The sequence below is a fragment of the Sinocyclocheilus grahami genome, unplaced genomic scaffold (genome assembly GCF_001515645.1).
Source record: "Sinocyclocheilus grahami isolate Dianchi unplaced genomic scaffold, SAMN03320097.WGS_v1.1 scaffold1882.1, whole genome shotgun sequence".
Classification (NCBI taxonomy): domain Eukaryota; kingdom Metazoa; phylum Chordata; class Actinopteri; order Cypriniformes; family Cyprinidae; genus Sinocyclocheilus; species Sinocyclocheilus grahami.
In genome coordinates, this window is record NW_015507061.1 from 84,712 (window position 1) to 97,826 (window position 13,115).

Consider the following 13,115-nt stretch of genomic DNA (forward strand, 5'->3'; position numbering starts at 1 on the left):
AGCATAAAGCTGTGTCGTCAGTCAGTCGTTTCCCATCATGCTTTTGATCAGCGCAGAGGTGGAGAGCAACTGCACTCGACTGTTCAATCCGACACAGCCGCCTCGCCATTGCAAGAGTTTTTGTTTGCACACGTCAGCATGACATCAGAGCAAGTAGGATGTAACTTGGACACTTTTCTAACCGGCATGCATCGTGGTGATCGGTTCTACGCAGATTTTGCTTATCTCAAACAAGCCTACTGCGAAAGCCTTGATGAGGACACACTTCATTCTTGTTGGTTAGATTCTGTGATGACAAGCACGACGTGTGTTGCGTGCATATTATATCAATTAAATTCCAATGATGCTCACAAATCTGTGTTTTTATAACAGTAAAAGCATTTTTAGTGTTGTCACACTGTTATATTGAGTCACGTTTCAAAAAACACTGATAAAAGCATACATACCCCCACTTTTTTGGTATTTAAATAGCATATGCTAATGTTGTACTTATTCAAGAACAGATGGCACTGTATTAAGCAGTATATAAAAGTGTTTCCGTTGCTTTATGAAAACGTTTCTGAAACGTCTGTGTATTTGACAAATATTGCCATTAATACGTTTTATCTGTGATAGAGTAAGCAAACACTGCGAGAGCGTCATTACCAGGAGCAAGCGGCTACTCTCTCCAGCCGGAGGCAGGCTAGTGTAGTTCCTCTCGAACATCCTAGTCTTCTCGAGCAAGTAACTGCAGTGCTGCCAATGACTTCCGAAACCATGGAAGAAACACATTAAGCGGTGCGCTCTTGCTCTCGCTTGGTTCGCCGAGTGCGCACGCGCATAAGAATCCAACTCTTAACAGTGTACATAACTAAATGCATGAAATGACATTAGACCCCCCTTTAAGCGTAACATATGCAGCGACAAGCGTGTTGCCAGTGACCACAGATAAGTACCGCACATTGCCATTAGGTCACATAAACTAGCACAACACAAGCATGTAACGTTAACTGAAAAGAACTAAATGAGCCTAAGCAAGACAGATAGCCTTAACAACACGAATGTTGCCAAACCTGAGAGCATTAAAAGGAAATTAGCTTGTGAAGACGTTCGAGAGAGTGAAACAGCAGCTGTGAAGTGGATGCTTGATCTCTTGATATCCTTCTTGGGGATGAAGCTCCCATCTGAACTTGTTCTTGAGTCAGTCACATAACTCGTGGAGTACATGACAATAATGTAGAGATGCGTTTAGTAATGCTAACTCTGAATCAGGCAGCCAGATAGCACATGTACGTCTGCAAGATGTCTTTTCAAGATCTCTTGATCTGGAAAGTATCTGCTTTGGACAAACATCTGACAGACGTCTTTCAGATGTCAGTTTTACATACATTCTAAATCATAAACATCTTAAAGACATCTAATAGACGTCTATTTGACATCTAAAAGGAAACGTCCTATAGACGTATTGCAGATGAGCAAACACCCTAAAAAATACATCTTGCAGATGTAAATGCAGACATCAAATAGACGTCTCCGAGATGTATGTGTGCTATCAGGGATATGATCAATGCGGTGAATTCATGTATTCAAGTTAACGAACTTGAATAAATCGGAGGTGAGACCATTAAATTCCAGATTCCTAATGATGATGGTGTTTTGCTTGCCGAATTCGCCATTTAACCCTTTAGCATTCCTGTAAAATTTGCCTAAAACGCCTAAAAAAGGCATACCCAAAGTAAATTGCATGCTGTTCTTAAACCATTTGGAGTACATACATGGTTTTGGTCTCTTTTGAAAGGTGACACTCTGAGGTGTGTCAGAATCACTGTAAGTCTTATTGGTATTGAGTAATAGAGCTTTGAACACACTGAAAAATAAAAATAAAAAATCTGCCTACATTTTTTTTTACATACATTTGGATCACAGAATAAAGTCTTACCAAGCAAAATGTTTCAAATTTGATAACAATACCTTAGAAAATGAGTGTTTTACACATGTTTATCTAGATTTATGTCTAGGCGCTTCCCAAACAAAGCCACTTGGAGACTCCAAATGACCCTTTGTAACCAACGACACATAAAATGCTGCAATTCTTGAATGCTTTAATGTACAGTCATAATTTTGGGCTCTAATGAAGCTTACACTTAGACCTATTCAATTTCTTATCCAGATTTACTGTCAATAATTGCTGACACATAGTAACTGAAGCATAAACACATTATGTAGTGGTTTTTAAGATTTTTTTCAGAGGTGCTGTCATCATGTCCCTCAATATATGGCTTTTTGCTGACTGGCTCCAAGACTTCACTCGATTCAATGTCAGATGATTGTCTGTGATATAAAAAAAAAAGCAACACAGTTAGCAGGAACACCTCAAATCACAAACACATATAACAAGCACACACACACAAGAAGAGGTGTGCACCCTGATGTTCACTTCACCGAGGACACAGTCAGTAGTGAGGAAGGCCCACCAGCGTCTCTTTTTCCTCAGGCGACTGAAGAAATTTGATCTACACCCAGAGATGTGTGAGGAAAGCATGAAGATCATCAGAGACTCCTGCCACCCGAGCCACAAACTCTTCTCACTGCTGCCATCAGGCAGACGATACCGCAGCATCAGGACCTGAACCAGCAGAACGCGAGATGGCTTCTTCTCGCAGGCCATCAGACTACTGAACTCCAGATAGCAAAACAATAATCCCCCACCTACCCCTCACACTGGATTCCATCTACACACCAACACACTGACTCTGACAGCACTGCATAGCATAGAACACATGCACCTCCATCTTCTCTTCTGCACTAACAAACTACTGCACTGAACTTCAATATAAAACACTACAGTATACATCACTGTAAGTAATATAAAGCTATACATTTGTAAGTCTTGAGTATACTGTGTACTGTGTGTATATTATGGAAATGTGTATATTGTGTACAATTGTCTATTGTGAAAAAATTGTATATTGTGTTAAGTGTATATTGTTATGTATGTATACTGTTAATTTTTCATATCTTGTTGCTTGTACCCAAGAATTTCACCATCATTACACTTGAGTACACGATGTGAGACAATAAAGAGATTTGATTTGATTTGAAACACACACACGACAGAAGTTAGCAACACCACAAACACATACCTCAATATATATATATAATTATACAGTAAATGTATATACATAATTATGTAAAATATATAAATAGAATTATATAACATAATAAAGCACTTACTTGTTGAGAGCGGCATCTCGTCCATTCAAACCCGTATCCTCATCTCCTTCAATGGATGTAATATCGCACCCTCCGTCAAAAAACACTTTTATGTCCGGCCAATTTTATTGTTATAGATTGCTTAACATCTTATTAGACAAACGGGTTGTTTTTCGCGTTCTCTTTGATAGTTTTTGACCTCTAACCACCTCTTTCCCGTTAGCTCTCACGGCGCGCTCAGATTACGCGCAGACACATCAGACTCCATTGTCCTTTGCGCACGGACTTCAGCGCTGATATATCAAAGCCGCCCACTCAAAACACATATTATTCTGTTCAGAAGTTCATTGGCCATCAGAAACTACAGTAATTTGCAAACTCTGATGCAACTGGATCGATCTACAGTCGATCACACAGAGGCTGTACGATTCTTCATTCTGGGTGCTAGTTGGCTATCTCTGCCTGTAAACACTTAATAGATTCAGCTATTGTATGGCGGCAATTCTATGCCATTAATAACCGAGCGCACCACTGATGCTGGCGCGCGCGGTAAAGCAATTCCGCGAGAGGAAAACAGATTTACATGCGAGAAAACGGGAGCCCGCGAGCTCATTTCAAACCCTCGCGCGCGCGTGACGTCCTCTGCGCGCAATACAAGCCCTCGCGCGCATGATCATTCCCCACATCCTCACGCTCGCTCTTCCCTCACCTGCTCGCCGCGAACACTTTTATTTTTGTCAGTCGTGGGGCGGAGCTTGCTGTTTTAATTGTAACCTCAAATGTCATTGGTTATTCCTCTTTTCCGGAAGTCAGTTTTGGACGCCTGTTTATAAGATAATTTATAATTCTCTTGACTTAAGACATGGCACCAGTGGACCAGCTACATGTGAGTTATCGTTTCATTTGCTTGTTTTATTCATTTATTTTGTCTTTATTTAATGTAATTTAATGCATTGTTCATAGAGTAGATCTTTTTCAGATACTTTATTAATAGGAAGTCTTCTTTTTGTTCTTCTTTTTTCCTTTGTATTTGCAGGTTGTGTACTTGAATGCAGCAAATAACAACCGCCCAGTTCAGGAAAGTAAAAGCATTTGAATTTTATTTCTGGAACTTTTCTGGTTCATGTTTTCTTCAAGAGGCACTGACCAAGGAAGTTTCATATGCGGTAAAAGTGTCCATAATTAAAGGTAGAGTACAGCTGTCTGAAATTTCATTTAGGCCTAAATTTTGTAACTTAAGTAATCTGTAGGTAGCTTTTCAATGTCACTTTTAAGTTAAAAATATCTTTGTTTATTAATAAATAACTGATCTGTTTTTAAACATAAATTTATTTCAATTTTTACTGTTTCTATAGGATTGAATGCATTTGGTGTGATGTCAGAATCATGGTGACCAACAAGTAGACATGCTGCACTCGCTGGAAGCATAACGATTGCTTGACATATCAGTGGTCGAGATCCTTTTCAGTGTGCACTTCACTTTTCTCCCAAGAGTTCAGGCAGACTTGGACACATTTCTAGAAGCCTGGAATCATCCACTCTCCTCAGAAGGCAATCGAAGTTCAGAGCATCTGTGGCGCATTGGACTGATACACACAAAATGTATCAATCCGAGAGATTCTTTTGTTTATTTGTTGACCACAACGTACCCCAGCATCAAACAGGCCTGCAACGTGAAAATGACAGACTTTCATATTGATTAATGTTAAGTGTGAGCTCATATTGCCGGCTTAGTATTTTGTTGAAGAGTTCTAATTCATTATTGTTTATGTGATTTCATTTTAAATTTTAAGGGACCCAAGGAACTAAGTAACAAACACAGTTGTACAGAATAAGTTGAAGTGAGTAAATAGTCACACTTAGCTCACAGTATTTGATAAAACAAAGTTTATTCATACGAACTCAGAGCGCTCCATTATCTATCTATATAGGAAAGGGTTAAAAGCGCTACATAAATTGGAGGCACCGCTGGGATCCTTGCGTGTCCCGCCACAGTTGTGTGCTGTAAAATAAGAAACAAAAGTAAGTCTCAGTGATCATCTAGTTAGCACAGTGGGACCATGACTGCTTATGCTATATATCCTGGGCTGGTGGATGAGCTTAAAGGATGGTGTCGAGGAGAAATGATTAATGAGGCACATGCGCTGATGGTCATTGTCCCTGAAGACGTAGATATTTCACAAATTGAAGACACCAATCTGTTAAATGTCTGGGGCGAGTGCGTGTGAGAGGACACATGTACAACAGCAAAATGGATAGTTTGACTGTTTTATGTGAATGCAAAAAAGTTGTAGACCTTTCTAAAGTCCCTCCTGACATACTTCCCACAGGCGGAATGGTAGTCTGGCCGATTGTCATTGTGACACGAAGTCCAGTTTCACCAAGTGCTCCCTCTAGTGCAAAGCAGAATGATTCATCTACCGCTGTGGATGATAGCAATGTTCAGGAATTGTTGGGCGCACATGATGGCTCGGCTGAGTCCATTATTCGTGCCGTGGGGGATCTGCTATCTAAAATAGAAAAACCAGTGAGCGATAGCAGCAGTTATCGCCGCCTCCGGGTTTTTTCTGGGACTGTGCCAACTCCTGCCGGAGAAGAGCCTTTAGAACATTGGCTAGAGCAAGCTCGTTTTATGGTAGAAGAAAGCGATTGCTCAGACAAAGAAAGAAGACGTCGGATTATGGAGAGTTTACGAGGTCCAGCCTTGGCAATAATAAACGCTGCTCGTGTAACCACTGCTGATCTCAAGCCAGAACAATGTTTAGAGGCCATTGAAAGTGCCTTTGGTTCTGCTGAATCAGGAGAAGAGCTGTATATTGCTTTTCGGTTGATGCAGCAACAGCCCAGTGAAAAACTGTCAGATTTTTTAAAAAGATTGGAACAAGCTTTGACCAAAGTCATACAGCGAGGTGGTCTGTCGGTTGCTGCTGCAAACTGTGTAAGAGTGGAACAGTTACTTCGAGGAGCAGTTGCTGCTGATCTTATGTTAGTTAATCTCAAGCTGAGGGAAAGGAAGGAAAATCCTCCATCATTTTTGGAGTTGTTGAGTGAGATTCGGAGTGAGGAAGAATACGAGGCATCTAGGGCTAAGCTAAACTCCACTGTGTATAAGATCCAGGCTAAAGCAGAGGTAGACAATAAGCAGACAGAAATTCAGAATTTAAAAACTGAGTTGAAGGAACTGAAAGCCATGTTCGCGTCTATGGCAGCCACCCCCTCATAGAGCTGTGAAAGAAGAGACATCTGCTGGTCTAGTTATGAAAGCTACAACCGTAGAAAGTTGTCCAGACCCTGAAGTGACTGCGCTGAAAAAACAGGTCAAAAGATTGCAGCAGAAAGTTCAAAGTAAAAAGCCCATTGCCTCGGTTGCCTCCTGGCCTGTGGAGACTTCTAGAAATTTCCCTGGTACATATAAGCCGACCACGTACAGTGATTCAGATGAATATTACTGCTACTGCTGTGGAGAAAGTGGACACTTCGCCGCAAAATGCCGAAATGCTGAAAACCAAGCAAAAGTTGTTCGAAGATTAATCCAGTCACTAAAAAAAGCCAAAAGTAGAGACTTGCTTTCATCTGAGCCAGAATCCAGTACAACCAACTGTTCAGTAAAGAGGAGTGCTGTAGACATACAAAAACCAAGGCACCTTCCAGAAGGGTTGGTTGGTCCAATGTCTGTTGTTCAGCTAAAGGTGAACGGACATGAATGTGATTCCTTATTAGACAGTGGTTCACAAGTAACCATCATCTTCGAGGAGTGGTACAAGCAGCATCTGTCTGATATTCCCATTCACCCTGCCAACCTTTTCAAGCGTTTGGCTCGCTTTTGTAGAGAAAGTACTGGAGTGGACATTACACAGACCTTGGGCATAAATGTGGGTTCAGTTTCCGAAGAATTGTCATGTGACCCTGCAAAGATCTCTGGTGAAGACGAAGGAGTGGGCAGTGTAAGGTGGCTTGGTCCTGGCCCCTTGTCCTTGTCCCCAGGAGGGGATTGCGTGGCGATCTGTAAGGTAGAGTTAAATGAACCATTAGGAGAAGAGGTTCTGCTGGTAGAGGCTTCTCCAGATGCCACTCTGCCAGTTGGAGTGTTACTGCAGCCCATGGTAGTGCCACATTCTGAAAGGGATGTCCACCATTTCCCAGTACTGATGCACAATGAATCCCTGAAGGACACAGTGATTCCAGTAGGAACAGTGGTTGGTCACTTATATTCAGCAGATCCAGTAACATCCGCCCCAAAGACAGGAGAGTTTGATACAAACCTCATTAACTTTGGAGATTCCCCAATTCCTGAGACATGGAAGCAGAGGTTAAGGCAGGCATTGTCGGAAAGAGCTTCTGTGTTTTCGCTACACGAGTGGGACGTGGGTTTGGCGAAAGGAGTGGAACACCATATTCGGCTATCCGATTCTAGGCCTTTTCGTGAGCGCTCTAGGCGTTTGGCTCCTTCAGATATCGATGATGTTCGAAGACACATTCAGGAGCTTATGAAATCCGGCATCATCAAGGAATCACGAAGCCCCTACGCCTCCCCTATTGTAATCGCCCGAAAGAAAAATGGAAGCGTAAGAATGTGCATAGACTATCGCACACTTAATGCTCGAACAGTGCCTGACCAGTATACTACTCCTCGCATTGACGATGCATTAGACTGTTTATCAGGGAGTATATGGTTTTCCGTCCTTGACCTCAGAAGTGGCTATTACCAAATAGCTATGTCTGAAGAGGATAAGGAAAAAACTGCCTTTATATGCCCCTTAGGATTCTATCAATTCGAGCGTATGCCACAGGGCATTACTGGGGCACCTGCGACTTTCCAACGCTTAATGGAAAAAGCTGTTGGGGATATGAACCTGATTCAAGTCCTTGTATACCTGGATGACCTGATTGTCTTTGGGAAGTCATTGGAAGAGCACGAAGAAAGACTTCTGAAGGTCCTGGACAGACTAGAAGAAGTGGGACTGAAAGTGTCATTGGACAAATGCCAATTCTGCCAAACCAAGGTTAAGTATGTTGGACACATAGTATCTGCCGTAGGAGTTGCAACAGACCCTGATAAGGTCAAGGCAGTCAGCACATGGCCACAACCAACAGACCTTAAGTCCTTGAGATATTTTCTTGGCTTCTGCGGATATTACCGTAGGTTCATAGCCAACTACGCGGCAATTGTCCGACCTCTTACTGAGCTTACGAAAGGTTATGCCCCTACCCAGCGAGGTAAAAAGTGGGAAAAAGATCGATCAAAGGCTTACCTGAAAGAGTCGGAGCCCTTCGGAGACAGATGGAACCAGCCATGCACCGATGCCTTTGGGCAGATCATTCAGTGTCTCACTAATGCCCCAGTCCTAGCTTTTGCAGACCCCTACAAACCCTATATTTTACATGTAGATGCCAGTCTAAAAGGGCTAGGTGCTGTATTGTATCAGGAGCATTCATCCGGTCTGCAGCCTGTGGCATTTGCTAGTAGAAAACAGTAATTCAGAGCAGAAATATCCTATCCACCAGTTGGAATTTCTTGCCTTGAAATGGGCGGTCGTGGATAAATTCCACGATTACCTATATGGAGCTAGATTCACCGTATGTACGGATAATAATCCACTTACGTACATTCTTACCACGGCTAAACTCAGTGCCACTGGACATCGTTGGCTGGCTGCACTATCCACCTACGATTTTGATGTGTTGTACAGACCAGGCAAGAACAATACTGATGCAGATTTGCTGTCCCGTAATATGGCAGATGAGGAAACATCAGAGGGTTGGCAAAGCATCTCTGAGACCGATGTAAGGGCCATATACTAGGAAGTTCATGTTGACTTAAAGCTCAGCAAATCACCTAGGTATGTAGAGCAACTAGCAGCCTCACCTGAGTGTATTCCTGATGCGTATGCTTTCCCTGTTCAACTGGAATGTGACTTCTTGGAGCAAAAATCCATAGCTGATTTGACAAGAGCCCAAAAGAATGATGTTGTCCTGAGGAAAGTAATTGAAGCTTTGAAGCAAGGGACGTGGCCTACTGAGGTGAAGGTGAATTCTGAGTTGTGGCTCATGAAACGTGAGGAGAATAGGCTTCTAATTAAAGAAGGTTTACTTTTCCGAAACAGTAAAACACCCTTTGGAGAAGAAGTTTCCCAACTTGTCCTGCCTACTGAATTCAGGAAGGATGTGTGCAGGGTGTTGCACGATGACATGGGTCATCTGGGCATAGAAAGAACCACCGATCTCATCAGGAGTAGATTCTACTGGCCCAAAATGACTTGCGAGGTAGAACAATATATAAAGAATTGTGGGGAGTGTATTACTCGCAAAACACCATGCAGTAAAGCAGCTCCTTTGCACCAAATTACCAGCAATGGACCGATGGATCTGGTCTGCATAGACTTCCTCTCACTTGAGCCCAACTCAAAAGGAATAAGTAACATCTTGGTAGTCACAGATCATTTTACACGGTACGCCCAGGCATTTCCCTCAAGGAATCAGACAGCTCGCACTGTAGCCAAGATCTTAGTGGACAAGTATTTTGTGCATTATGGCTTACCTGGGAGGATTCATTCTGACCAAGGGCGAGACTTTGAGAGTCATTTAATCAAAGAGCTCTTGCTACTGTTGGGGATTCGAAAATCATGTACCACTCCATATCACCCTCAAGGTGACGCTCAGCCCGAGAGGTTTAATCGGACCTTGCTCTCGATGTTGGGAACCTTGGGACATGAGAAAAAACGTCAGTGGAGTCAGCATGTGGGGTATCTGGTTCATGCCTATAACAGCACGAAATGTGATGCTACAGGGTATTCTCCCTACTATTTAATGTTTGGAAGGGAAGCAAGACTCCCTGTTGATCTTTGTTTCCAAATGTCTGCTGATGGAACAGAGGAAAGACAACATTTTCAGTATGTCGCCAAGCTGAAAAGAGATCTAAAAGAAGCTTATCAACTAGCTTTAGAAGCTTCAAACAAAGTGCATCAACGAAACAAGAGAGCCTATGACAGCAGAGTTAGATTCCAGGTCTTGGACATTGGTGATAGAGTGTTGTTGAAGAATCTGGGATTGAGAGGAAAACACAAACTTCAGAGTCGATGGAGTTCTTTGCCATATCTGGTGGTGGATAAATTGCCTAACTTACCCGTGTATAAGGTGAAACCTGAACATGGTATAGGAGTAAAAACCATCCATCGAGATCACCTCTTACCCATTGGACAGTCTGTGAGAATGCTGGAGAGTCCAGGATATGCAGCACCTGAAAAAGCAAGAAAACATTCAAACTCAAACCAAACACACAAAAAAGTGATAAAAGAAACCCAAAACCAATTATCTGAGATGACAGAATCCTCAGAGTCAGAGTGTGAAAGGTTTAATGTGCCTTACCAGAAGTATGTGCACAAGTTGTTGGAAAATAAGATGACCAGGGACATATTTCTTGATAGCAATGCAAATGAACAAGAAGCTGGTGATACTGGTCAGGAGGAAGAATGAACTGACAACGACATTGTTGGTGAATCGGAGTCAGACTCAGAAGTTGAACCAGACACTGTGACTATTTCTGAAAGGAAGTGCCCAAGACCAAAAGCGGTTATGCCTCCTAGTCAGAGATCCCATAGTAAAAGACCTGTGAAGCCTGTTATAAGACTCACTTATGACGAACCAGGAAGAAGTAGTGACCACCCAATTGAAATAGTCCATAGAGGGGTCATTATTAAACTAGGTCAGAGTTAAAATAACTAAATGACCAATGAGGTATAGACTGTAAAGTTTTGATTTAATTGTCTGATGGGGACATTCAGACAATTAGAAAGGGGAGGGTGTAACCCAGTGTAATAATTTACAAGTTTTTTTATATATATACATATATATTTCATGTGCATTTTATAAATGTATATGGTGGTGGATAAGTTCTATGTTAATTAAGTTTATAATTATTATTTTTATTATTTTTGTATTTTGATATTTCTATTGTTTATCCAATCGTATTCACTTGTCCACGGTGGATGTCCAATCTATGCTCTAGATTAAGGTGAAGGGGGCGGGAAGAAGTGAGGGCAAAGTTGAACGAGGAAGAATCGGGAGAGCACGAGGGAGAAGAGCGTGCGATCATCTGGTGTGATATTGTTTCACAAAAGATATAGTGTAATTAATGCTATAATGTGTTACAATAGTTTATGTAGTTAGGATTACTTTATTAACAGAAGGTAAATCCTAAAATTCTAATTCATCATTGTTTATTTGATTTCATTTTAAATTTTAAGGGACCCAAGGAACTAAGTAACAAACACAGTTGTACAGAATAAGTTGAAGTGAGTAAATAGTCACACTTAGCTCACAGTATTTGATAAAACAAAGTTTATTCATACGAACTCAGAGCGCTCCATTATCTATCTATATACGAAAGGGTTAAAAGCGCTACAAATGATAACTCACATGTAGCTGGTCTACTGGTGCCATGTCTTAAATCAAGAGAATTATAAATTATCTTATAAACAGGCGTCCAAAACTGACTTCCGGAAAAGAGGAATAACCAATGACATTTGAGGTTACAATTAAAACAGCAAGCTCCACCCCACGACTGACAAAAATAAAAGTGTTTGCGGGAGCAGGTGAGGGAAGAGCTAGCGCGAGGATGTGGGGAATGATCATGTGCGCGCGAGGGCTTGTATTGCGCGCAGAGGACGTCAAGCGCGAGGGTTTGAAATGAGCTCGCGGGCTCCCGTTTTCTCGCGTGTAAATCTGTTTTCCTCTCGCGGAATTGCTTTACCGCGCGCGCCAGCATCAGTGGTGCGCTCGGTTATTAATGGCATAGAATTGCCGCCATACTATTGGCTCAAATAAGGTGTCAATCAAAAGGGCAGAGTTCAGAGGTCCGGTTTTGTTTACATGCAAACACGAGCTATTCTTCATGCGCTCAAATCCTCGGAATGCGCCGAGGATTTGAGCGCTCCGTCGGCTAATCTGAAATGATACTCCTGCACCTTCCGGAAAAGAGGAATAACCAATGACATTTGAGGTTACAATTAAAACAGCAAGCTCCACCCCACGACTGACAAAAATAAAAGTGTTTGCGGGAGCAGGTGAGGGAAGAGCTAGCGCGAGGATGTGGGGAATGATCATGTGCGCGCGAGGGCTTGTATTGCGCGCAGAGGACGTCAAGCGCGAGGGTTTGAAATGAGCTCGCGGGCTCCCGTTTTCTCGCGTGTAAATCTGTTTTCCTCTCGCGGAATTGCTTTACCGCGCGCGCCAGCATCAGTGGTGCGCTCGGTTATTAATGGCATAGAATTGCCGCCATACTATTGGCTCAAATAAGGTGTCAATCAAAAGGGCAGAGTTCAGAGGTCCGGTTTTGTTTACATGCAAACACGAGCTATTCTTCATGCGCTCAAATCCTCGGAATGCGCCGAGGATTTGAGCGCTCCGTCGGCTAATCTGAAATGATACTCCTGCACTGTGTTTATCAACACATGTGTTATGGACTAAATATTTAACTGAATTGGAACGTCTGGACCCTTTACAGTGTAACTACACCATTTTTGTTGGAATGTAATGAACTAGTGGACTAACAAGAGTCTTCATAGGTGAGTTTCTTCAGTTTTGTTATTGTTTATTTGATTGTTGTTGGTCTGACAAAGACACTGATTGTTCTTGCTGTGTTGATTGTATCTTAAAATGAGATACGAGAATCTCAGGTTTCCAAAGATATATGACACCTTTACCTTTTTCTTTTTTTTGGTGTTTCACAAAGTTAACCCTCAATGTATGTAGTGTGCCGCGGGCGGAACACTGGATGGCTAATGCGAAAACTGCTGATAATACGTAGATGGGGGTCAGCTGATGCGAGCTTGACTATCAGAACTAAGGCTACACTTGATATTATATATATATATATATATATATATATATATATATATATATATATATATATAGAGTGTACTCCT